Genomic DNA, 24,772 nt, shown 5'->3' with positions numbered 1-24,772 from the left:
CCATCAGTGAGATGCAACGTTTCGATCCACAATCCGGATCTTTATCAAGCATGCTTGATAAAGATCCGGATTGTGGATCGAAACGTTGCATCTCACTGATGGGTGAATAAAACAATTTTTTGGATTACAATCCCTGGAGTGCCGTTTCTTCCGTGTTTTCTTCTATATATATATATATATATATATATATATATATATATATATATATATACAGTTTTCCTGGATAACCCCTTTAAACCGGCTGCCACATTGTGAGATTCCTCCCTCCCCATAAGCAAGTAAAGGTCCTTCTCTGATCCAGGACCAGAGACAGCACAGGGAAGGAAGCAGGGAGATAAAACTTTGATAACTCTTATGTTTCTCTTACTTGGAAAGCATTGAAAGAACCCTCTGTGTTTCTCATTAGAAGACTGTGCTGTATTGCAGTGGAGGAGATAGCAGGCAGCACAGTCAGTATACATCAGCTCATGCCTCCACTTCTGCAGAAACTCTTTGACATGCAGGCTGGAGGAAGGAATCTGCTTCTTCTCTATACAGCCTGCTGGTACTGCAGCAATACATGGACGCCCAGTGAGGAAGGATGCTAGAAAACGCATAAAACATCTCCCATCTGGATGCATCCTGTGAGCTCCTGCTGCCTCCAAGAAAGCAGGAAGAGCACACATCACCACAACAGCAGCCAACTTGCAGAATTGCATAGACCCTGTCACTGCCAGCTAATGTGAATGTGAAAAAAGCAAAGCAGCACTAAGACCCAGCAGGCATGGGAAAGGAAGCAGCATTGCTCTTGACAGAGAAGAGAAATCCCTTCAGTGCTGGCCCAGAGAAGAGAGTAGAGAAGTCAGTCACCTGCTGGTGAAGGACAGTAACACAGCACAAGCAAGAGAAGCAAATCTCTGTCCCTCTCTCTCATCTTCAGAAGAGCCTCCTTAGATTCTCTGCTCTGTCTTGACATAACACCCTTCCAGAGGAGCAAAGCCCTCATGGTTTTGGAGACAACAGCATATTTTGGAGGAGGACACCTGAAAGTGTCATCTGCTGTGGTCATTCCAGCTAAGTCTTAGGAGAAAGCTGGGTTGTTCTGCAATTGATCATCATTCATGTGGCTTTGCCTGACCAAGGAATGGTTTCATGACATCTCCTGCTTCCTAGTTTGAACACATTTCTTTGCATTCTGCCGCATGATGTCCAAGGAAGCAGCTTCTTAGGATGCAGCAATCCTCTGCTTTGTAGCAGAAAGGATATAAATAGTCAGATCAGAGAATTGCTATTTATCTCCAACACACATCACAGGGGGTCTCTGTCTGTCCACGATCACCTGTCGCTTACCAGCCAGAAGCTGAGTGAATTGGTTTATTGTCTAGATCATCCATACTCCTGGTCCATAAGGAGATCATGAAAGAAATCACAGCCAGGGTCTGGAGGACCAGGACGACTTTCTGAGTCTACATTTGTTATCCAACTTTCCTGATGCACGGATAAAGTCCCTAGGAAAAGAAGGTAGGAGCTATAAAAAAAAAGATTAAAAATAATAAATAAATAAATTAAAGCTGCCATGTGTATAGAGAGAGCAGTGTTTCCCAAGCAGGGTGCCTCCAGCTGTTGCAAAACTACAACGCCCAGCATGCCCGGACAGCCGAAGGCTGTCCGGGCATGCTGGGAGTTGTAGTTTTGCAACAGCTGGAGGTACCCTGCTTGGGAAACACTGATATAAAGAATTGGGGTATCAGCAGGTAGAACTTTCTTCCACATCGTTATGGAATCTGGATTGTCTTGTTTTGCCCACAAACAGATTGTAAATAAAATGACACATTGTATACAGTATATAGCCATAGAATAGCCCATCCTGACAGTAATGCTGTTTAGTAGGTCATATAAGCAGTCAGCCTTCTCTGTCTAGCCCACAATGCATTCCACTTCGAACATATTTGTAGCAGTGATGTAGCCATTCTCATCCACTCTTACATTGAATTCTAAATATTTTGACTATGACTCTTCATAACATATAGTTATTTTTCAATAAAACTTAGCCTGGATCCTGTCCAGTTGTAAAGACAATGACCACAGATGCAATGTTTTATAAATACTTCAATTCATAGGGGAGTAACAGAAGTAATACAAGGGGGAGTCACTTCTTTTTCATGTTGTGAATGCTCTCCTATGTAGTTGAAAGGCAGCTTTAGTGAAGTACTAGTGATGGTCCTCTGTTCTATCACTCATGTCCCTGCTAGTGTTAAATGCAAGCTCTGAAGATGAGACCTCTATATACTGCTGTATATATTGTTTGACCACATTCTGCTTCATATGTAATGTATCACATCTACACATACCATAACTGCTGATGTGAGTATTAGAAGGTGGATACAATGTGTCATACATTTTATAGCTATGCATTTAGGATTGGTTTATTCCTTTTATTGTGGATACACGTTCTTCAGTGATCCTTATATATATGTTTGCTATTGTTATTATTACCATATTTTTCGCCATATAAGACGCACCCAATTTTAAAGGATGAAAATCTAGAAAAAAAAGATTCTGAACCTTCAACCTGTGGACCTCCAGATTTTGCCAAACTACAACTCCCAGCAAGCCCGGACAGCCGTTGGCTGTCCGGGCATGCCAGGAGTTGTAGTTTTGCAACATCTGGAGGTCCGTAGGTTGAAGACCACTGGTATAGGAGGTAATACTCACATGTCCCCGCCGCTCCGGATCCGTCACCACTGCCCTGGATGTCGCCCTCCATCGCTGTCTCGTGTCCCCGTCTCTCTGGGACGTCTCTGCTGCCGGGTATCCTCGCTCTCCTTCGCTACGCACGCCGCTCCTATTGGATGATGGGGCGGCGTACGCGACGACGTGATGGCAACGAAGGAGAGCGCCGGCCATGCAGGGGATCCCGGCATGAAGCAGACACCGAGGAGGTAGGTAAGGTCCCTCCCCGTGTTCTTTAAGCTGTTCGGGACGCCGCGATTTCACTGCGGCGATTCTGTACAGCCTGACTGAGCAGCCGGGTTAGTGTCACTTTCGCTTCAGATGTGGCGGTCAGCTTTGATCACCACGTCTGAAGGGTTAATACAGGGCATCACCACGATCGGTGATGCCCTGTATTAGCCACGAGTCCCAGACGATGGCTGAAGGGGACCGCCGCGATAGGACAGGTTTTAATGTGTATTTGCTGTATAAGACGCACCAACTCCCCCCCCCCCCCCCCAGTTTTGGGGAAAAAAAGGGGCATCTTATATGGTGAAAAATACGGTAATTATTATTTTACACTTATCATAAGTGTTGGCCCTGAATATTCGCATTTTTTATTTTTATCGCAAATTCGCAAATATTGCAAATATATTCGCTATATATTTTCGAAATGACGAATATTCACTTTTTTCCACATATGCGCATATTGGCATATGTGAATATTCACATATTCCTTCTTTTCACTTGTGGGCCAATTAGAATGAGGCAAATACACTTGTCAGAGGTTATCAACAACATCCCTAGCAACCAATAGTAAAGTTGCCCACCCCCTCACTGTTTTCTTCCTCGAATACGCGAATATGCGAGTATAACAAATACGCAAAATTTGCGAATATAGGATGAATATTCCTCTATACATGAAATATCGCTAATTGGAATATGGCCGCTCATCACTACTGATCATATAGAAATAAGCAAGCATTGTGCGGTCTCACAGGATGCATTATATAGGTGCTGCACTCCATACATGATCTACTATTATCAGTGATTTATGATGCACAGCAAAGTACTGCTCCGCTATAGACAGATGCTTTTGAACTTCTCTTTGCCTTATCTGTTACTAAGTATCATTCAGTTACCACTCTTTATCCTGCGATTTATTTGCATTCCATCCATCACCAATGACCGCATGCACTTGACTTGGTAATGAAGTTATTGTGGGTGATATATTATAGCATGAGATTGCAATAAAGGAAACATCCACATGGCTTCTTGGGCAATGTCTTAAAATACATTAATGTTGCTAAGCAAGTGTATGACTGATGAATAAATAAATACATAAATAAAATCTATTGTTGCTATTCTGCTCTAAAAATAGATTTTCTCTATTAAGCTTCTGAAAAATGTGTAGGGCTCTGTAGGCTGCCTTGGCTAATGATATAGTTTGTATGCTAGCCATTATAGCAAATCACTGTATTCTGTATATGAGGATATGAACTTGTCAGGAGTCGTGTCAGGAGTCATTCTCTAGGTGAACTAGGTCAATCAAATTACCTGAGTGCACTTTTCTCATGCATTCACTATCTCCTTCTGGGTAAAAGGGGCATGACATGAACATCTATGCCACTTGGAGTTTAGCTGTATGTGGGAACTATATGAATATGCTAAATTGTAATTCTTCACTTTTTACCAGCAACCGCGGCTGTGCCCTACACCACTCCCCTTCTAATCCAAGACTATTGGTTAAAATCTGATTTCTTGTAGAATCATTTTTATGCAGTGAGAAAACACTTCTACTGACTTATTTTGTGTGGATGAAATAATATGAAGGGTAGACCTTGTGTTTGTAGAGTTTCAAATATTTACTATATCTATCTATCTATCTAGAAATCCCAATTGAAGCAGCACCTCCAAATAACTGCTTTGAGTGGGTGCTAGCCCTAAGACCTCGATGCTCTGGTCCGTTTTCCAATAAAGATAAATGTAGGCAGCACACCAGGATTCGTGCAAAATTAAAGTGCTTTTATTCCAAGGAACAAGACAACGTTTCGGCGATCTCACACCGCCATGGCGGTGTGAGATCGCCAAAACGGTGTCTTGTTCCTTGGAATAAAAGCACTTTAATTTTGCACGAATCCTGGTGTGCTGCCTACATTTATCTTTATCTATCTATCTATCTATCTATTCATCTATTATATTTATCTATCTATTTAAATGAATCTAAAGTTTTCAATACCCACCATTGAGAATTTTTATGTTACTTTATGTATGTATCATACAAGATGTCATGGGGCATGTATTAGGTATATATTGTTATACTGTTCAAAAAAATAAAGGGAACACTTAAACAACACAATGTAACTCCAAGTCAATCACACTTCTGTGAAATCACGCTGTCCACTCAGGAAGCAACACTGATTGACAATCAATTTCACATGCTGTTGTGCAAATGGAACAGACAACACATGGAAATTATAGGCAATTAGCAAGACTCCCCCAATAAAGTAGCGGTTCTGCAGGTGGTGATCACAGACCACTTCTCAGTTCCTAAGCTTCCTGGCTGATGTTTTGGTCACTTTTGAATGCTGGCGGTGCTTTCACTCTAGTGGTAGCATGAGACGGAGTCTATAACCCACACAAGTGGCTAAGGCAGTGCAGCTCATCCAGGATGGCACATCAATGTGAACTGTGGCAAGAAGGTTTGCTGTGTCTGTCAGTGTAGTGTCCAGAGCATGAAGTTGCTACCAGGAGACAGGCCAGTACATCTGGAGACATGGAGGAGGCCGTAGGAGGGCAACAACCCAACAGCAGGACCGCTGCCTCCGCCTTTGTGCAAGGAGGAGCACTGCCAGAGCCCTGCAAAATGACCTCCAGCAGGCCACAAATGTGCATGTGTCCACTCAAACAGTCAGAAACATACTCCATGAGGGTGGTAGGAGGGCCGACATCCACAGGTGGGGGTTGTGCTTACAGCCCAACATCGTGCAGGATGTTTGGCATTTGGCAGAGAACACCAAGATTGGCAAATTCGCCACTGGTGCCCGAAGCTCTTCACAGGTGAAAGCAGGTTCACACTGAGCACGTGACAGACATGAGTCTGGAGACACCATGGTGAATGTTCTGCTGCCTGCCACATCCTCCAGCATGACCGGTTTGGCGGTGGGTCAGTAATGGTGTGGGGTGGCATTTCTTTGGGGGGGCCGCACAGCCCTCCATGTACTTACCAGAAATAGCCAGACTGCCATTAGGTACTGAGATGAGATCCTCAGACCCCTTGTGAGACCATATGCTGGTGCGGTTGTCCCTGGGTTCCTCCTAATGCAAGACAATGCTAGACCTAATGTGGCTGGAATGTGTCAGCAGTTCCTGCAAGAGGAAGGCATTGATGCTATGGACTCGCCCGCCCATTCCCCAGACCTGAATCCGATTGAGCACATCTGAGACATCATGTCTCACTCCATCCACCAAGGCCACGTTGCACCACAGACTGTCCAGGAGTTGGCAGATGCTTCTCCAGGCATTATAGGGAGGTCATACGGGCACATGGAGGCCATACACACTACTGAGCCTCATTTTGACTTGTTTTAAGGACATTACATCAAAATAGCATCAGCCTGTAGTGTGGTTTACCACTTTGATTTTTGAGTGTGACTCCATATCCAGACCTCCATGGGTTGATAAATTTGATTCCATTTTTGTGTGATTTTGTTGTCAGCACATTCAGCTATGTAATATATATATATATAGAGAGAGAGAGAGAGAGAGAGAGAGAGAGAGAGAGAGAGAGAGAGAGAGAGAGATGAAGAGAGAGAGAGATTCTTTCTAAATTAGAAAGCCAACTCTCTTGAATTATTACCAATTATTACCAATACAACAAGGAGTAGGGTGGGCAGAAGGAGCACAAATATGTGGCACAAGTCACGCACACTCATTTTAGGAAGGGCATAATAAAATTTTGTGACAACTTAGCTACTTTTAAAATATATGTATTGCTAAATAAATTACACAATATTCAACCAGTACATACCTCTATTAATTATTATTCATATTGATGGTCAAGATATTGCACTAGGATTTTGGAAGGTTAGTTGACCTTTTATTATTATTATTATTATTATTATTATTATTAATAAAATAAATGCTAAATGTGTCTGTCTCAATGGTTACAGAATAGAAACAAACAAACAAAAAAAACCTGTGTGTAGTCTCATCTTAAAGGGGTACTCTGCTCCCAGACATCTTATCCCCTATCCAAAGGATAGGGACAAGATGTCTAATCGCGAGGGTCCTGCAGCTGGGACCCCCGCAATCTCTGTGAAGCAACTGCCGTTCATTCAGAACGCTGGATGCGGGCGGCGGGGGTCGTGATGTAACGGCCACCCCCCTCATGACTTCATGTCCCCTCAATGCAAGTCTATGGGAGGAGGTATGGCAGTTGTCATGCCCCCTCCCATAGACTTGCATTGAGGGGGCATGGCTGTGATGTCATGACCCCTGCCGCCCACTCCAAGTGTTCGAAACAAGATGTTCCCAATGCTGGGGCAGCGGAGTACCTCTTTAACCCTTTAACCTCTTTAACTCTTTAAGGACATAGCATTTCTCTGTTTTTCCACTTTTGTTTTTTCCTCCATACCTTTTAAAAATCATAACCCTTTCAATTTTCCACCTAAAAATCCATAGTATGACTTATTTTTTGAGCCACCAATTCTAATTTGCAGTGACATTAGTCATTTTACCCAAAAATCCATGGCAAAATGGAAAAAAAAATAATTGTGCAAAAAAAATTAAGAAAAAAACACAATTTTGTCACTTTTGGGGGCTTCAATTTTTACGCAGTGCATTTTTCGGTCAAAATTACACTTTATCTTTATTCTCTAGGTCTATTCGGTTAAAATGATGCACTACTTATATAGGTTTGATTTTGTCTTCCCTCTGGAAAAAATCATAACTTCATGCAGGAAAATGTATACGTTTAAAAATGGCCTCTTCTGACCCCTATAACTTTTTTATATTTCTGCATATGGGGATGTATGAGGGCTCATTTTTTGCACCATGATCTGAAGTATTTATCTGTACCATTTTTGTTTTGATTGGACTTTTTTTTATCGCTTTTTATTCATTTTTTTTACAGTATAAAAAGTGACGCCATTGACCGTGTGGTTTAATTAATGTTATATTTTTATAGTTCGGACATTTATACACGCAGCAATATCACATATGTTTATATTTAATTTTATTTACATCGTTTTTTTTCTTTAAATAAGAAAATGGGGGGGGGGTGATTCTGACTTTTATTAGGGAAGGGGTTAAATCACATTTATTAACACTTTATTTTCATAGGGGACTATAACATTGCACACACTGATTTCCTACACTGATCACTACCAGGCAAGAGCCTGGCATTGATTAGTGTTATAGTCGCTCGACTGCTCCTGCCTGGATCTCAGGCATGGAACAGTCATTAGGCGATCAGAAGCAGGTAGGGATCCTCCTGGTGTCCTGCAAGCTGTTCGGATGCCGCGATTTCAGTGCGGCAGTCCCGAACAGCACCACTGAGCTAACTGGTAATGTTTACTTTCACTTTAGACGCGTCAATCAACTTTGATTGCCGTGTGTGAAGGGTTTATACCGGGCATCACCGTGATCGGTGATGTCTGGTATTAGCCGTGGGTCCCAGCCGTTGATGGCCGCCGGGACCGTCGCCATATGACATACGTCCTGTAGCGGGAAGGGGTTAATGTCACGTGTTACTCCACCCACTCTGCCTTTTCTCTTGACTAGCAACAACTAGGGAACAGAAGAAAGGGAATAACACATAATCTGTAGGATTAGCCTTTCAATGTTTCTTTTTTATTTTTTTTTAGGCTGTAATTATAGAGACACACAAATTTAGAAAATAGAAGAATATATATATATATATATATATATATATATATATATATATACTTTTTTTTTTTTAACTGCTTACAGTGTTGCTTCATTTCTTACCTTTGATCCTCTGGATGAATAACACTGGCTAACAACTGGCTAAAAAAGTACACATTGCAGGATTTTCAAGGTTTAAGTGATTGGCAAGAATATATAAGACATTACTGTATTAGGACAATATTTGGGTCTGCTCTCTCTAGTTTCTGAAAGCATTAAAAAAAAGCACAAAAAAAAAGATAACTTTTCCTCCAATCATGAATATTTAACAGCTACATGTAAAAGTTAAAAGAATGACACATCTTTCTGTAGAATTTTGTTACAAATAGGTTGTCTAGCATTTTATATAATGTAGATAATACTAATATATGTATTTTTGTAATATACATTGGTATAAACAAAATTCTTTCCCTGCAGCTATTCCTTGTGTGTTTCTGTGATGAAACAAAATACAAGAAGTGAGGGCGGGACAAGCAGAGTTCTTTGCAGGCTCCTGGCTTGTCAATCATCCTGCTGTGTTAGCCGGAAGCGTGTCATAGAGCCTCACCGCTTGCCTTCAGTGCACAGAGCCCTGCTTGTCCTCAGTGTACAGATCCCTGCTTGTCCTCAGTGTACAGAGCCCTGCTTGTCCTCAGTGTACAGATCCCTGCTTGTCCTCAGTGTACAGATCCCTGCTTGTCCTCAGTGTACAGATCCCTGCTTGTCCTCAGTGTACAGATCCCTGCTTGTCCTCAGTGCACAGAGCCCTGCTTGTCCTCAGTGCACAAAGCCCTGCTTGTCCTCAGTGTACAGAGCCCTGCTTGTCCTCAGTGTACAGAGCCCTGCTTGTCCTCAGGGCACAGAGCCCTGATTGTCCTCACTGCACAGAGCCCTGATTGTCCTCAGTGTACAGAGCCCTGCTTGTCCTCAGTGCACAGAGCCCTGCTTGTCCTCAGTGCACAGAGCCCTGCTTGTCCTCAGTGCACAGAGCCCTGCTTGTCCTCACTGCACAAAGCCCTGCTTGTCCTCAGTGTACAGAGCCCTGCTTGTCCTCAGTGTACAGAGCCCTGCTTGTCCTCAGTGTACAGAGCCCTGCTTGTCCTCAGTGTACAGAGCCCTGCTTGTCCTCAGTGCACAGAGCCCTGCTTGTCCTCACTGCACAGAGCCCTGATTGTCCTCAGTGTACAGAGCCCTGCTTGTCATCACTGCACAGAGCCCTGCTTGTCCTCAGTGTACAGAGCCCTGCTTGTCCTCAGTGTACAGAGCCCTACTTGTCCTCAGTGTACAGAGCTCTCTCAATGCAAGTTTGGATAGGGGATAAGATGTCTAGTGGTGGAATACCCCTTTAGTAGTTGATATACTGCTCTTAAACTATAAATATAGGGCTCCTTTACATATGTCCGACATCTGGCATCTTTTCCCTTCAGTGCTGTAGAAAATGCGCCAGAGGGAAAATGATGCTAGAACTGATCTCATTTATGTCCTGCATGCTGGATGCCGGACATATATAATCTCAGCCTTTGTCTGCCTGTGATGCATACAATCTCATCTCCTGGTACCTGCAATACTACATATTGTTATTCTACATATAGATATTAATACATTGTATCTACTTGACATAAGCAATGTAAATGTACACAGAAAGAAAAAAGAGAGAAGTATTTGACTATATAATTCACTTCAACAGAAATTTTCCATTGTCGTGTCTGTAAATAACATTTTTATGAACAGTACGTTGTTATGTCAGGACTTGACAGCTTATGGAGATATGCAACCTTATGTGGAGGCTACTTATCTCTTCTTGCAGAAGTGCTTTAAAGCTTCATTCACATCTGATTCTGAAGTTTCTTTAGGATTCTATTTTGCAATTTTCATCAAAATTCCCAGACATGCAGCTTTAAAATGCTGGAATTCTAGTCTTTCAGGTGCTGTTTATGTCTTGTAAGGGATCTGGCAAAGGTTCTCGATGTATGTTGAAGCACAATGAAGAGCAATGGAGACAATGATGGTGGCGTGACTATAGCTTTTGCAGTAAGTTCCTTCTTTTTTGGCAACCACTGGTTGACTAACATGCAATGCTGCTTTTGCTTTTTAATGTAAAGAGATAAGGCTATGTGGTTCATCTCCTGCAAACTTTCAGGATCCACAACTCATCAGCTGTAGACAGTCTTCATAAAATAGATATAGACATCAATTATAAATCAATGAATGGTGACCTGGGATCTCACCCTGTATTCTTTATAAGTAGCAACTGAGGTTTGGATAAAAAATAATAATGTACCAACTACAATAAATTAGAAATTCTTCTCAAATCTCTGTGATCTATATTAAAGGGGTACTCAGGTGGGAAAAAACATTTTATGAACTTGTGCCAGAAAGTTAGACAGATTTGTAAATTACCTCTGTATAAAAATCTTAATCCTTCCAGTACTTATCAGCTGCTGTATACTACAGAGGAAGTTCTTTTCTTTTTGAATTTATTTTCTGTCTGATCACAGTGCTCTCTGCTGACAAACATAGGTTTGCTATGAGGATTTGCTACTGCTCTTGACAGTTCCTGACATGGACAGAGGTGTCAGCAGAGAGCACTGTGGTCAGACAGAAAAGGAATTCAAAAAGAAAAGACCTTCCTCTGTAACATACAGCAGCTGATAAGTACTGGAAGAATTAAGATTTTTAAATAGAAGTAATATACAAATCTTGAAAAACCAAGACAAGAAAATGGAGAGAGCACTCAAGGGGCTATATCACCTAATGATGTAAGCAGCAAGGTCCTCAGTGACCTCCGATCAAAGTCTCCTGCGGGGTGCATGTACACAAATGTGAAGTATCAAATCAAAAAAACAAAGAAAACGTAAGTTCACTCACCGCATAGCAGAGACTGTCGGGTCCAGAAGTCCGGTGGCGGGATACCGGGTCACGGCATAGGCGCCGGTGAAGTGTGGCGCTCAGAGGCTACGCCGGCAGTTTTGCACGTGAGTGCGTGCTTCTTCCGGCCTCAGTGAGAGGCCGGAAGAAGCACGCACTCACGCGTGGAACTGCCAGCGTAGCCTCCGAGCCCAACACTTCACCAGCGCCTATGCCGTGACCCTGTATCCCGCCACCGGACTTCTGGACCAGACAGTCTCTGCTATGCGGTGAGTGCACTTATGTTTACTTTGGTTGTTTAATTTACATATCTGTTTAACTTTCTGGCACCATTTCAATCGGAATACCTGCACTATACTTTCTATTGGTCCTGGAACTTTTTGATGACTTCTGATATTCTTACAATTAACAATAGGTGCCATCACAAAATGTAACTATAGAATGGACACAGCCATCAAATGGATATTGTTTTTCAGTGAAAATGTTCATGCACACATTTCATTTTGCAACTTCTAGTTCAAGTGACTAAGCACTTGTATTATTACAATTGTTATTTTTTGGGGGAAAATGAAGTTTAAAAATAACATGGCTATTAAGAAAGTTACACAGGGCTTATACACATGTATATAGACATACAGTTGGCTGCAATTCACAACACAGAATGTCTATAAGGTGGCATTACACTGAAGTTTGATGTGAAGTCTATATTCTTTTGTAGTACCAGAAATAGCCATAGGATGGCTCAGGTTTCCTCAACATTTTTGCATAGAACAAGACGACCTACCATAAACAGCTGTTGTATTTGTTGTACTCATATTATCCTGTATTGTAAAATGTAAGGAATGTTTTACATTCTAAATAAAATTAGCAGATCTTGCCATGACATGAACATTTTTGGTCATATTTCTTAACAGTATTTAGTAAAATGTGAGAAAGTGCAAGCATGAATCACAAGATATCCCTTATAGCCTCCTTTGCCATGTAAGAGTCAGTAATCCTAATTTTCAGATGCTGAATCTGCTGCTTAGAGAATCCCATAGCTGATGATTCTGTGCACACACTTGAGGGACCAAAGGAATAGCAGAATATACAGTAATACATAATAGAATTACCTGTACCTGGCTTAAAGTTAAAGTAAATTCAGGAGTGTTTGAGGCACCAGAGTAATCCAGGGCAATGCTTTGCCAAGACATGACAAAAGGATGCTGCCTGCAATCTGAATTATTATTATTATTATTATAAATTTTTTTATTTTTTTTACATTATCATTCTGTCACATGACTTGGTTCACCTACCGGGAGGGCCAAGTATGATGGAATATATTTACTGTTGTACCACTGTGTGTCCTGTCTCCAGTCCATCAGTTTCTGTAAGTAACAGGCTTCAAAGGCTACTTGATCCATACAGGCCCCATAGTCACTCCAGTCTCTTACCACTGTTCCCATTCATTTTGTATCCCCTAACAATCCTCCACATGCATGGGGACAGGGTGCATCAAAAGGGAAGAAGTGATATTACACTCAAAATAAAAGGAGACAATCACAATTTTGGCCCTGTTCTGTTCTGAGCCACACACAATCCATATCAATACCATAATATATTTTTTTACATTAAATCAAACCAGTACCATGGTTGGGAAATGACTGAAGCTGAGGAACCACTGAAGGAAAAGCTGTATTTGAATTTGATCAAAATCTGTCATTGTTTATCATTCCCATGTCTTCGTATAAAATTGTTTAAACTGGCAGCTCATAGCACTATTGTAGAAATAAATGCAATAAACCATTCTAAGTTGATCTCTCAAAAACACAAAACAATAGTTTTTTTTTTTTTAGGGTTTAGCTAATTAGCAGGACAGGCCAAAAATATATGTCCCTTTGATAACAAGCAAGACTGTCCTCAACAATACGTTCACCCTTTCCTTTCCTATAAAGCTGTTAAATTCTCTATTTGTAACAAGGAATTTATCTGGCACAAATGGAAAAGAAGTTTAAAATGTTTTCATAAATCCCTGCTAGCAGGAATACATTCTAGTTAAACTCTGTAAAGCTCTGAACTGGTATGGGCAGCCTAAAATGCACCAAATATTATCAAGGGGTGTGTGACAAAGTCTAGTTGGTGAGGGTGGGATTAGCGCTCCTCTGTGCTCCTTCCTGTTAGCTACAGAGAAGCCTGCAGTGACTAGATGTAGAGACCCAGTACAGCCGACTCAGGGAGGAACTGAATATATGGTGAATGAGGGCGGGCTCAGTGCTTGTCTTGAACATGCCCCTTTCTGAGCAGTGGATGTCAGAATGAATGAGCAGCAGAACAGTGGGATTTGTGGGCGAAATACAGAATCTGTACATATAAAAAGACATGCAAAGCGTCTGCATGACCTAGTGAGTAACATATATAAACATTATTTTTTCTGTAATATCACAGGTATGCTTTAAGACTTAAGGGTATGTTTACACTACAGAATTTGAAGATACCCTAAGGCATTTACTGGCTGAAATGCTAGTTTTAAAACATTTCCCCCGATAGAGTAAATACTTTATACAATCTCCCTATGTGGAATATGTTAAAGGAGTACTCTGGCGAAAAACATATTATCCCTATCCTAAGGATAGGGGATTAGATGTCTGATCGCGGGGGTTCTGCCGCAGTGGACTACTTTCAATCTGCGATGCAGCACCCCGGTCATCTGGACATGGAGTTAACTACGATCTGTGCTGGATGACTACAGCTGCCATGCCCTTTGGATAAGGGATAAGATGTTTTTCTCTGGAGTACCCCTTTAATCAGGACAAAGGGTGAAGAAGGACAAATTTACCCTATAATAAGCAAGACTGGACTTTAAAAGGGTTCTCTCTTATTAACTATCACATCTAATGCAGGATGCCTATCATTTTACTAATGTCTTACACATGTCAGCTTTGATTAGTGGGGTTCCAGGTACTGAGAGCCCCATTAATTGCTAAAATGAAGTGGCAGAAGCGCTTAGCTGAATACTGTGCCCCTTTTTATGCCCAATACTGCTCAGCTCTCCTCTGTAGGCAAAGCATGTAGTGTACATGGTCATAATAAGGCTCATAAACTTTCTATGAATCCATGCACCACTCGCTTGCTCCAAGAAAAGCTGAGCAGAAATTAAAGGGCATGAAATAGGGGCATAGCACTTAGTAGAATATTTCTGACCTTGTTTTTTTAACAATCATTGGGGATCTCTACACTCAGACCCAGACAACCAAACAAAACCTAACTAGCTAACTATCCTTTAGTTTGGGCTTGTGTATCTACAGTTTGGTATAAGGTTGTGGTGGTCTTCTGTTCTTCGGAAAAGGGAATGGTACTTAGTCTAAACACCCTAAGATATCAGGTATTGTATCTTGACTTTAGATTATTACCTACAGTATATTTGAAAAAATGTATTAAGTTTGGTAGTTAAGTTACAGTAATGTAAAGCAACATATTAAACAAATTGTATATACAGACTCTAGTATTCTGCAGCTTTAAATACTGTGTAATGAACCCACTTGTCTACATTTTATGTTTAAAAATTCAATTACAAATGCATTACACACCATTGAAGGATTTTTAAAAATTAATAATTGACAAAAAAAAATAAAAAAAAAATAGCTAATTTTGTAAAATATAGCTATATTCATACAATGTATAAACCTTGGTGGAATAAATCACATTTGTCTTCTTGGTCTTCCCATGGAATGTGTAATCAGGAATCTGGTATGGTTTATGAGACTAATAACAGGTCTAAAATATTTATGAAAAAATATGAAAAATGGAGATCGACTTATAATTAGTTTTTCGTGGCATTTATCTTTAGAATGGATGGAGAGGGCTGTATCTCCCCGAAGAAATAATATTAGACTTACAAAGGAAAATCTAATGGATCTCCAGCAAATGTTTGCATAGGAAATGCAAACCTTCCATAAAACAGATGACCTGTCAAAACTGAGTGGAACTATCCATTATTATTAAGGCTGCTTTTATTGTTTCTTTGTATGTGTTTTAAGCCAGATACAGTGTCTGCCATATTTATACAGGCCCGGAGAGCTGCAGCGTAGCGTAACATGATTTATTGGAAAAATGTATCTTATGTTATAATGAAGCTACCTGTCGCACAATGTAAACAGCAATAATAGTGTTATGATTTATATAGTAGCCTATCCCTCCTTTCATTGTTTTCATATAGAATTCTCTACATTCATTTATATTGTTGAAGGACCTGACGTGATGTTAACAGAGGATCAGCCATAGCATTACTGAGGTAAACAGTTTCTAGCCATTCTATTCTTCAGGTACTGCAAGGAGGTTACAGCCGCATTGTGTAATGTTACAGAAAGTTAGAAAGGGAGTAACTAGAAGAAATCATATACCGTATTTTTCGCCGTATAAGACGCACTTTTTCTTCCCCAAAACTGGGGGGGAAAAGTCGGTGCGTCTTATACGGCAAATACACCCCTATCGCTGTTGTCCCTGCGGCCATCAACGGCCGGGAGCCGCGGCTAATACAGGACATCACCGATCACGGTGATGCCCTGTATTAACCCTTCAGACGCGGCGATCAAAGCTGACCGCCGTATCTGAAGGGAAAGTGACACTAACCCGGCTGTTCAGTTGGGCTGTCCGGGACCGCCGCGATTTCACCGCGGCGGTCCCGAACAGCCCGACTGAATAGCCGGGTTAGTGCTTACAGGACACCGGGGGGGACCTTACCTGCCTCCTTGGTGTCTTCTCCGTTCAGGGATCCCCTGTATGCCGGCGCTCTCCTTCCTCCTCATCACGTCGTCGCGTACGTGCGTCAGCGTACGTAACGACGTGATGGCGGCGACGGAGAGCGAGGATACCCGGCCGGAGCGACGGGGACACGGCGACAGCAATGGAGCAACATCCAGGGCAGCGGTGACGGGTCCGGAGCGGCGGGGACACTTGAGTATTACCTCCTCCTGCAGTGGTCTTCAATCTGCGGACCTCCAGATGTTGCAAAACTACAACTCCCAGCATGCCCGGACAGCCAACGGCTGTCCGGGCATGTTGGGAGTTGTAGTTTTGCAACATCTGGAGGTCCGCAGGTTGAAGACCACTATTGGGTTCAAAATCTTTATTTTTTAAGATTTTGCCCCTAAAAATTGGGTGCGTCTTATACGCCGGTGCGTCCTATAGGACGAAAAATACGGTACTTTAATTAGCCATATAGCTACGCTAAGAATTAAGTCAATATTATAGGGACCAAAAGTAGTTGAGATGCAAGGCTCACTAGTGTTAGGGCAGGGTGAAATATAAACTATATATACATATATATATATATATATATGGGGGAAAAAAGACAATAATGGAAGGGACAACTAATGGCAGCAATTACTTCCTGAAAGCAAAAAAGCACAATAAAATACAACTGCATGTGGACACAGTCCAAAACAGTTATATGCTAAGACATGGGAATGATAAGATCTTGAACACAGATTTGGTAGAAAATGTTCTGCATTTTAATGTATACTTAAAAAATATGATCATAAGCAAAAATGTGAGTGAATGGGGGAGATTTATCAAAGCTGTGTATGTCCCGCATCAATATAGACCAAACTACAGTGGGTTAGGCTGGTCTATTGTGCGCCTAATTTATCAAAAGGCGCACAGCTCTTGATAAATTCTGCGCACGGACTTCGGAAACTATGCTTTAGACTGTATTTAAAAATGGTCTGACACTTCGGCGTACTTTCAGCCGATGCGACTTGTCGCTGAAAAGTCACTTTTGATAAATTCAGCACCAATGCATTTTTCTGTCTAAAATAGACTAGAATGCATCATGTTCTATGAGTCCTCTAAAGCAAAAGTCGCAAAAAAAGTCGCACATAGTTAGACTGCGACTTTCTGTGCGACAAATTTAGATGGGAAAAACCAGTCTAAATCCTTTGATAAATCTCCCCCAATATTTGCATGTTGCCAATGAATTGAAATAATTAACAAAAATCCACTGTTCTGTAAAGAAACAGTAAACTTTTGGATGTGTATATAAAAACTCTCCATACAGATTTCTGCATAATGCATGTCCTTCTTCATCATAAAAATAAAGCAAATATAAGAAATGTAGCATATAATGTGTAAGGAGAAAAGTAGCATAATCATGAGAATTTTAGAAAAATTACTTACATGACATAATACACATACATCAGGGGTTAAAGTCCCCATGCCAAACTTTCAATTTCCCATGGGGTCCAAGAGGCGTGGGCAGGGGTCTGATGTGCTCCTGGGCCACAATGCCCATCTTTACTGCATCACTCTGCTTTAATGACACATAGGGCTCTCCTATCAAAGGCAGCTTTTCGTGTTTTGTCCGCGCACCTTAAGGTGAGTTTCACGGTCGCTAGAGGCAGAGAGAGAGTGGAGGATAGTTATAAAGAGTATATCTTAAAGGGTTTTTTAGGACAATACAATTGATGGCCATCCACAGAACAGAATCCATCAATCGTTGATTGTCAGGGTGTTAAAGGGGCACTCCGGCCCTAAGACATCTTATCCCCTATCCAAAGGATAGGGGATAGGATGTCTGACCATGGGGGTCCCATCGCTGGGGACCCCAGCAATATTGCATTTGGCACCCACCTCTTTGAGCTGCACGCCGCGCTACCAGCTCACAAACTGCCAGGTGCCGACCATGGGGCCAGAGTATCGTGACGTCATGACTCTCCCCCTGTGTGACATCACCCCCCGCCCCCGCTATGCAAGTCTATGGGAGGGAGCATGACGGCCGGAGTACCCCTTTACTACCAGGCACCCCTGCTAATCAGCTGTTCCGTGCCCTGAATTACACATTGAATGGGGCAGGAACCCCTGTGCTGTTCATTGTATAGTGGTGGCCCTAGGTACCTACAGCTCAGATACCATTCATTTCAATAGGAGCAGCTCTGCAGTTACTCTTGTGAGGAATTTGTAAGGAAGTAATAATGTCCAGTCTAGTTGTCCATTTATTCATACATTTCCTGGAAGAATAACAGAGGAACAACACAATTTACAGTCCAGTTAAATTAAAGATGTTTTTATTATAAGTAGAATAATAGTAAATTCTGAAACAGAGGTGTATTATGGGCAAACTGACAGTACTTTAAATCATATGCAGCTTTCCGTATATATGGGATCTTCTCACAGCTTTCATTGCAACAACAAAAAAATCTCTCCTTCTGCCCTCCTCTCTGAACGGATAAAACTGCAGTGCTTACAATTCTCGTACAGTTCTCTTAAATAGACCCCTGCAGGTACAACTACATTTGTACAACCTATGAAGACTTAAAATAATAGGTCTGCTTTGAAATGTTTGGTAAAAATGCATATGAAGCAATGCTAGGTTGGGTCTGTATAATATTGTACAATTTGCTTTCTACCTTAAGCAATCACAAAAACATTTCCAATGTAAGCACGCAATAAACAAAAACAGCACCCGAAAGTCACATCAAAGATTAATATAAACAACCAAGCCATTAGAAAATAATATATTGTTCAGCCATATTTATGAAAAACACAACTTCCCAAGCTATACAGTATATCTAGCGACAAACTAGGGAAGTGCTTTTCTGCCTCCGTACTGACATCCGATCTATTGATAAAATTGCTTCATAGTTTGTGTTCTGTGGTTAACCTCTTATTTTGTGGATGTAGCAGTCTCTAAATTTTAGAAATATATTAACATCATGGGTAGGAATGCATTAGTGTGAAAAGACGTATGTTTATGTCATGATGCATTAACTGTCGATGAAGCAGAAGCTGCCCTGTCTTCATAGATGATAGGTAATGGCTGGTATCAGCAGCCAGAACTCACCACTAATGCCAAGCATTAACCCTTTTGATACTGTGATGAAAGTTGATTGTGCGATCTTTCTTTTTTTTTTAATAATCTTTATCAAAATACATAATATAAAGTAATACCGATAGCAAAAATTCACAATAATGAATATTCATCCCCCACTCCACCTGCCCATTTGTCTGCTGGAAAAAAAAAAGGATACACTAGACACACTATGACTAGTGTTGCTCGCGAATATTCGCAATTCGAATTTTATTCGCGAATATCGCATATTCGCGAATTCGCGATTATTCGCGAATATAGCACTATATAGTCGTAATTACGAATATTCATATTTTTTTTTTTTGTTTTTGTTTTTTTCACAGTACACATCACAGTGATCATCCCTCTCTGCTTCCAGCTTGTGTGGTGTAAAGAAGGCTCTAATACTACTGTGTGAGACTGGCGTGCGAATTTTCGCATATGCGAAAATTTGCATATGCGAATTTTTGCATTATCGAATTTTCGCTTATGCTAATTTTTGTATATGCTGGTTTCCGCATGTGTAAATTTTCGCATACGCGAATTTGCGCATATGCGAAAATAAACCGAGAATATTACGAATATGCAAATATTCGCTAATATATTACGAATATTCGTCCACTGCATCACAGACACAACAGACAGTCATTAGCTTTCTTTTTTTTTTTGATTCCTTACTTATTCTTTCACATTCTTTAATTTTTTCAACCATATTTACCCAATACACAAAGACTGGTGCTTCTTTGTCAAAGCCCTTCCTAAGAATTTATAATTTCCCTAGGAAAAAAAGTTTAATGAACAATGTATCTCTCTTACCATATTGTACCACATCTTTGTGAAAGGGGTACTTCCTTGAAGTGGTACTCCAGTTGAAAACAATTTTTTAAATCAACTTGCTCCAGAAAGTAAAACAGATTTGTAAATTAATTATTTGAAAAAATCTTAAACCTTCCAGTACTTATCAGCTGCTATACTAGAGAGAAAGTTATTTTGTTCTTGAATTTCTTTTCTGTCTGACCACAATGCTCTCTACTAACACCTCTGTCCATGTCGGGAACTGTCCAGAGCAGGAGAAAATTCCCCATAGCAAACCTCTCCTGCTCCAGACAGTTCGTAACATGGACAAAGGTGTCAGCAGAGAGCACTGTGGTCAGACAGAAAAGGACAACTCAACTTCCTCTGTAGTATACAGCAGCTGATAAGTACTGGAAGGATTTAGATTTTTTTAATAAAAGTAATTTACTAATCTCTTTAACTTTCTATTTATAAGTGGTGTATATTTAAAGAAATACCAAAGTCAAGAATTGCTGACTTTTGGTCATTTCATATACCAGAAAAAAGCTCCTATCAAAAGGTCCTATCAAAACTAAAATTATATCAATAAAAGCTACAGATTACAACATGTGTTATAGAGGTCAGAAGAGGGCAAGTTTGAGCACACGTAGTTTCTTACAAAATGTTATAATTTTTTAAAAGTAGTAAAATAAAACCTATTTAAATTAGGTAGTATTGTGATCATATTGACATATGAAACTAAGAGAATGTGCCTTTTAAAGTTGCTAAATACCTTTTTTTTTTTTTTTTCAATTTCACCCGACAAATATTATTTTTTTTGACTACACTTTAGATTTGGGTAAAATGAGTGATGTCATTACAAAGTACAAATTTTCTCTCATGAAACAAACCCTCATATGGGTCTGTAGGTGGAAAATAGAAAGAATTATGGCTAATAAAAGGCGAGGAAGAAAAAAACTAATGCAAAAAAAAAAATTGGCCCAGCCATTAAGGCTGCATCATTAAATGGATCAATGGATCACTCCAGATTTGGCCAGCTAAGTCCTCTGACCCCTCTTCTGTCAGCTTAAAATATTTTCCACTCTCATCCATGCTAAAAGTTTTAAGGTATATCCACATAGGGCAACTATTCCCATACTAAAAGTTTTAAAGGAAAACTGTCACCCTGATCACCCACACTAAACCCAATACACAGGGATTTACTGTGGGAGACCAGGAGTGCAAAGAGGTGTCACTTACCAAATTCCATCTGATGGCTCCTGTGATATTGCACGACGAGTGTCCCATTTTCAATTTGGTTAAGTGTGCGCAGGAGGCGGAGCCCCGATGGCTGTTCGCTCCCTGCTTCTTTCTGCCTCCTGAAACAATCTGCCTCTATTAGTATATTCAAATTCTGTGCTGTGCTCCGAGGCCAGTGTGTATGCACTCTGGCACAGTAGCAGAGCACTCTGGCAAGAAGAGCTCTCTCACGTCACTAGGACATGAGAGCTGTTTGTAAACTTACTGCGCTTGCGCTCCTGCCTCAGAGAGCAATGCAGAATTTGAATATACTAATAGAGACAGATTGTTTCAGTGGGCAGAAAGAAGCAGGGGTCAGACAGCAAAATACTTTTGTCGGGCAAGATCACAGGAGCCACTGGATGGAATTTGGTAAGTGACACCTCTTTGCACTCCTGGTCGCCCACTCTATAACCCTGAGCATTTGATTTAGTGTTGGTGATCAGGGTGACAGTTTTCCTTTAACCCCTCAAGGACTGAGCCCTTTTTCACCTTAAGGACGCAGCCCTTTTTTGCAATTCTGACCACTGTCCCTTTATGCATTAATAACTCTGTGATGCTTTTACCGATTATTCTGATTCCGCGATTGTTTTTTCGTGGCATATTCTACTTTAACACAGTGGTAAATTTTCATTGTTACTTGCATCCTTTCTTGGTGAAAAATCCCCAAATTTCATGAAAAATTTGAAAATGTTGCATTTTTCTAACTTTGAAACTCTCTGCTTGTAAGGAAAATGGATATTCCAAATAAATTATATATTGATTCAAAAATACAATATTTCTACTTTATGTTTGCATTATAAAGTTGACATGCTTTTACTCTTGGAAGACATCACAAGGCTTCAAAGTTCAACAGCAATTTTCCAATTTTTCACAAAATTTTCTAAATTGGAATTATTCAGGGACCAGTTCAGTTTTGAAGTGGATTTGAGGGGTCTTCATATTAGAAATACCTCATAAATGACCCCATTATAAAAACTTTACCCCCCAAAGTGTCCAAAATGACATTCAGTAAATGTGTTAACCCTTTTGGTGTTTCATAGGAATAGCAGCAAAATGAAGGAGAAAATTACAATTTTTAATTTTTTACAGGGGTAAAGGGAGAAAAAGCCCCCCAAAATGTGTAACCCAATTTCTCTTGAGTAAGCAAATACCTCATATGTGGATGTCAAGTGTTCGGCAGGCGCAGTAGAGGGCTCAGAAGGGAAGGAGCGACAATGGGATTTTGGAGAGTAAGTTTTTCTGAAATTGTTTTTGGGGGCATGTCGCATTTAGGAAGCCCCTGTGGTACCAGAACAGCAAAAAAAAAAAAAAAACACATGGCATACTATTTTGGAAACTGCACCCCTCAAGTAATGTAATAAGGGGTCCAGTGAGCCTTAACACCCCACAGGTGTTTGACGGCTTTTCGTTAAAGTCGAATGTGTAAATGAAATTTTTTTTTTCACTAAAATGCAGATTTTCCCCCAAATTTTATATTTTTGCAAGGGGTTATAGGAGAAAATGCCACCCAAAATTTGTAATCCCATCTCTTCTGAGTATGGAAATACCCCATGTGTGGACATCAAGTGCACTGCAGGCGCAATACAATGCTCAGAAGAGAAGTCACATTTGGCTTTTGGAAAGCAAATTTTGCTGAAATGGTTTTTGGGGGGCATGTCACATTTAGGAAGCCTCTATGGTGCCAGAACAACAACAAAAAAAACACATGGCATACTATTTTGAAAACTACACCCCTCAAGGAACGTAACAAGAGGTACAATGAGCCTTAACACCCCTACAAATTTCCACTAAAGTTGGACAGGAGAATGAAAAATTAGATTTTTTTTCACTAAAATGCTGATGTTACCCCAAATTTTTCATTTTCACATGGGGTAATTGGAGAAAAATACCCCATATGTGGATGTAAAGTGCTCTGCAGGCAAACTACAATGCTCAGAAGAGAAGGAGCGCCATTGAGCGTTTGGTGAGAGAATTTGGTTGGAATAAAAGTCGGAAGCCATGTGCGTTTACGAAGCCCCCCGTAGTGCCAGAACAGTGGACCCCCCCACATGTGAACCCATTTTGGAAACTACACCCCTCACAGAATTGAATAAGAGGTGCAGTGAACATTTACACCACACTGGCGTTTGACAGATCTTTGGAACAGTGGGCTGTGCAAATGAAAATTACATTTTTCATTTTCAGGGACCACTGTTCCAAAAATCTGTTAGACACCTGTGGGGTGTAAATGCTCACTGTACCCCTAATTACATTACGTGAGGGTGTAGTTTCCAAAATGGGGTCACATGTGGGGGGGGTCCACTGTTCTGGCACTAGGGGGGCTTTGTAAACACTCATGGCTTTCAATTTTGGACACATTCTCTGTGCGCTAAGTACATCTTAGCAGCGGCAAACATTTACGGCGCTCGTCCTTAAGGGGTTAAGGTATAACCATATAAGGCAGAATTGTTGTAGGAATTTCATTCGTTTAAACGGGGTTGTTTTGGCAGGAAACAGGAATTACTGCAAGTCCCACTCAGATACATAAGAAAGTAACAGAGATTTCTACAACATGTACTCTGAGTATAAATGTTAAGATGTAGCCACCTCTATTTGCTTGGTGATATTCTAATCTTTCGCATGGCCATGCTATGGTCGGAATAACACACCTTGGAAAGCATTTACTGTGCAGGAACAATGATCTATGTCAAAAGAAGGAGTCCCTGCTCCTGTAAGTACTTTTCATGGTGCTATCTGTCTAGGGCACCATGGAAAATATGTATTATACAGGAGCAAGGACTCATATCAAAGTATTAGTAAGTCATTATGGCGTTGTTTCCTACCTTTAGGTCACAATACACATTTGTTGGGCCCAGTGAATATATAATAGGGTGCAGATAAATATGCATAGCTGTTTAGTGCACAGGAGCTCCGCTCCTGTATGAACTTTCTGTAGTACTATAGAAAATTATGTAGTTCATGTATCACCACTAACACCTACTGGCCTGCATCGCACCCACCCCGCACAGAGAGAAACTATATCACAAAATAATATTGATGTAGGTCTATGACCTTCACTGCACAGTAACTTATTGGTTTCTTTTTGCATTTAATATGCAAGTTTTGGGAAATATTTTCATAACCAACATCACATCAATATTTTCTCCTGGGAGATGTGCAATACTGAACTGATGAAAGTCAGCATTAATTACTTGGTGCAGTTTTCAGATCTGATCTGTAAGTCACAGTTCGGACAGCATGGTTAACCAACCATCTCAGCATTCAAAGTCTTATACTTTCATATATTAAAAGAATTACCGTTAAAAGGAAGCTGTCACCTGAAGTAACCTGTAGCCTAAATATAGCACTCTAAGAAAACAAAATGTATGCGATATAGACTGAATAGTCATACATTTTATAACTACACTG

General features: G+C 40.7%; 1 protein-coding gene across 4 annotated transcripts in view; it reads left to right on the top strand.

Annotated features, from left to right (window-relative positions):
* Nucleotides 1-361: 361 nt before the first annotated feature.
* SGCZ (sarcoglycan zeta) overlaps nt 362-24,772 on the top strand; it is a 1,079,134-nt gene continuing 1,054,723 nt past the window's right edge. For 2 of the 4 annotated variants that reach the window (XM_056558613.1, XM_056558604.1), the window contains exon 1: nt 362-1,500. The gene's annotated coding sequence lies outside the window, so the exon portion shown is untranslated. The remainder of the gene's footprint in view (nt 1,501-24,772) is intronic. The other 2 variants (XM_056558590.1, XM_056558597.1) reach the window with 1 other exon arrangement.

The sequence above is a fragment of the Hyla sarda genome, chromosome 1, assembly GCF_029499605.1.
Source record: "Hyla sarda isolate aHylSar1 chromosome 1, aHylSar1.hap1, whole genome shotgun sequence".
Lineage (NCBI taxonomy): Eukaryota > Metazoa > Chordata > Amphibia > Anura > Hylidae > Hyla > Hyla sarda.
The sequence above is the reverse complement of the archived record's forward strand: the minus strand, read 5'-3'. Positions and strand labels throughout refer to the sequence as shown.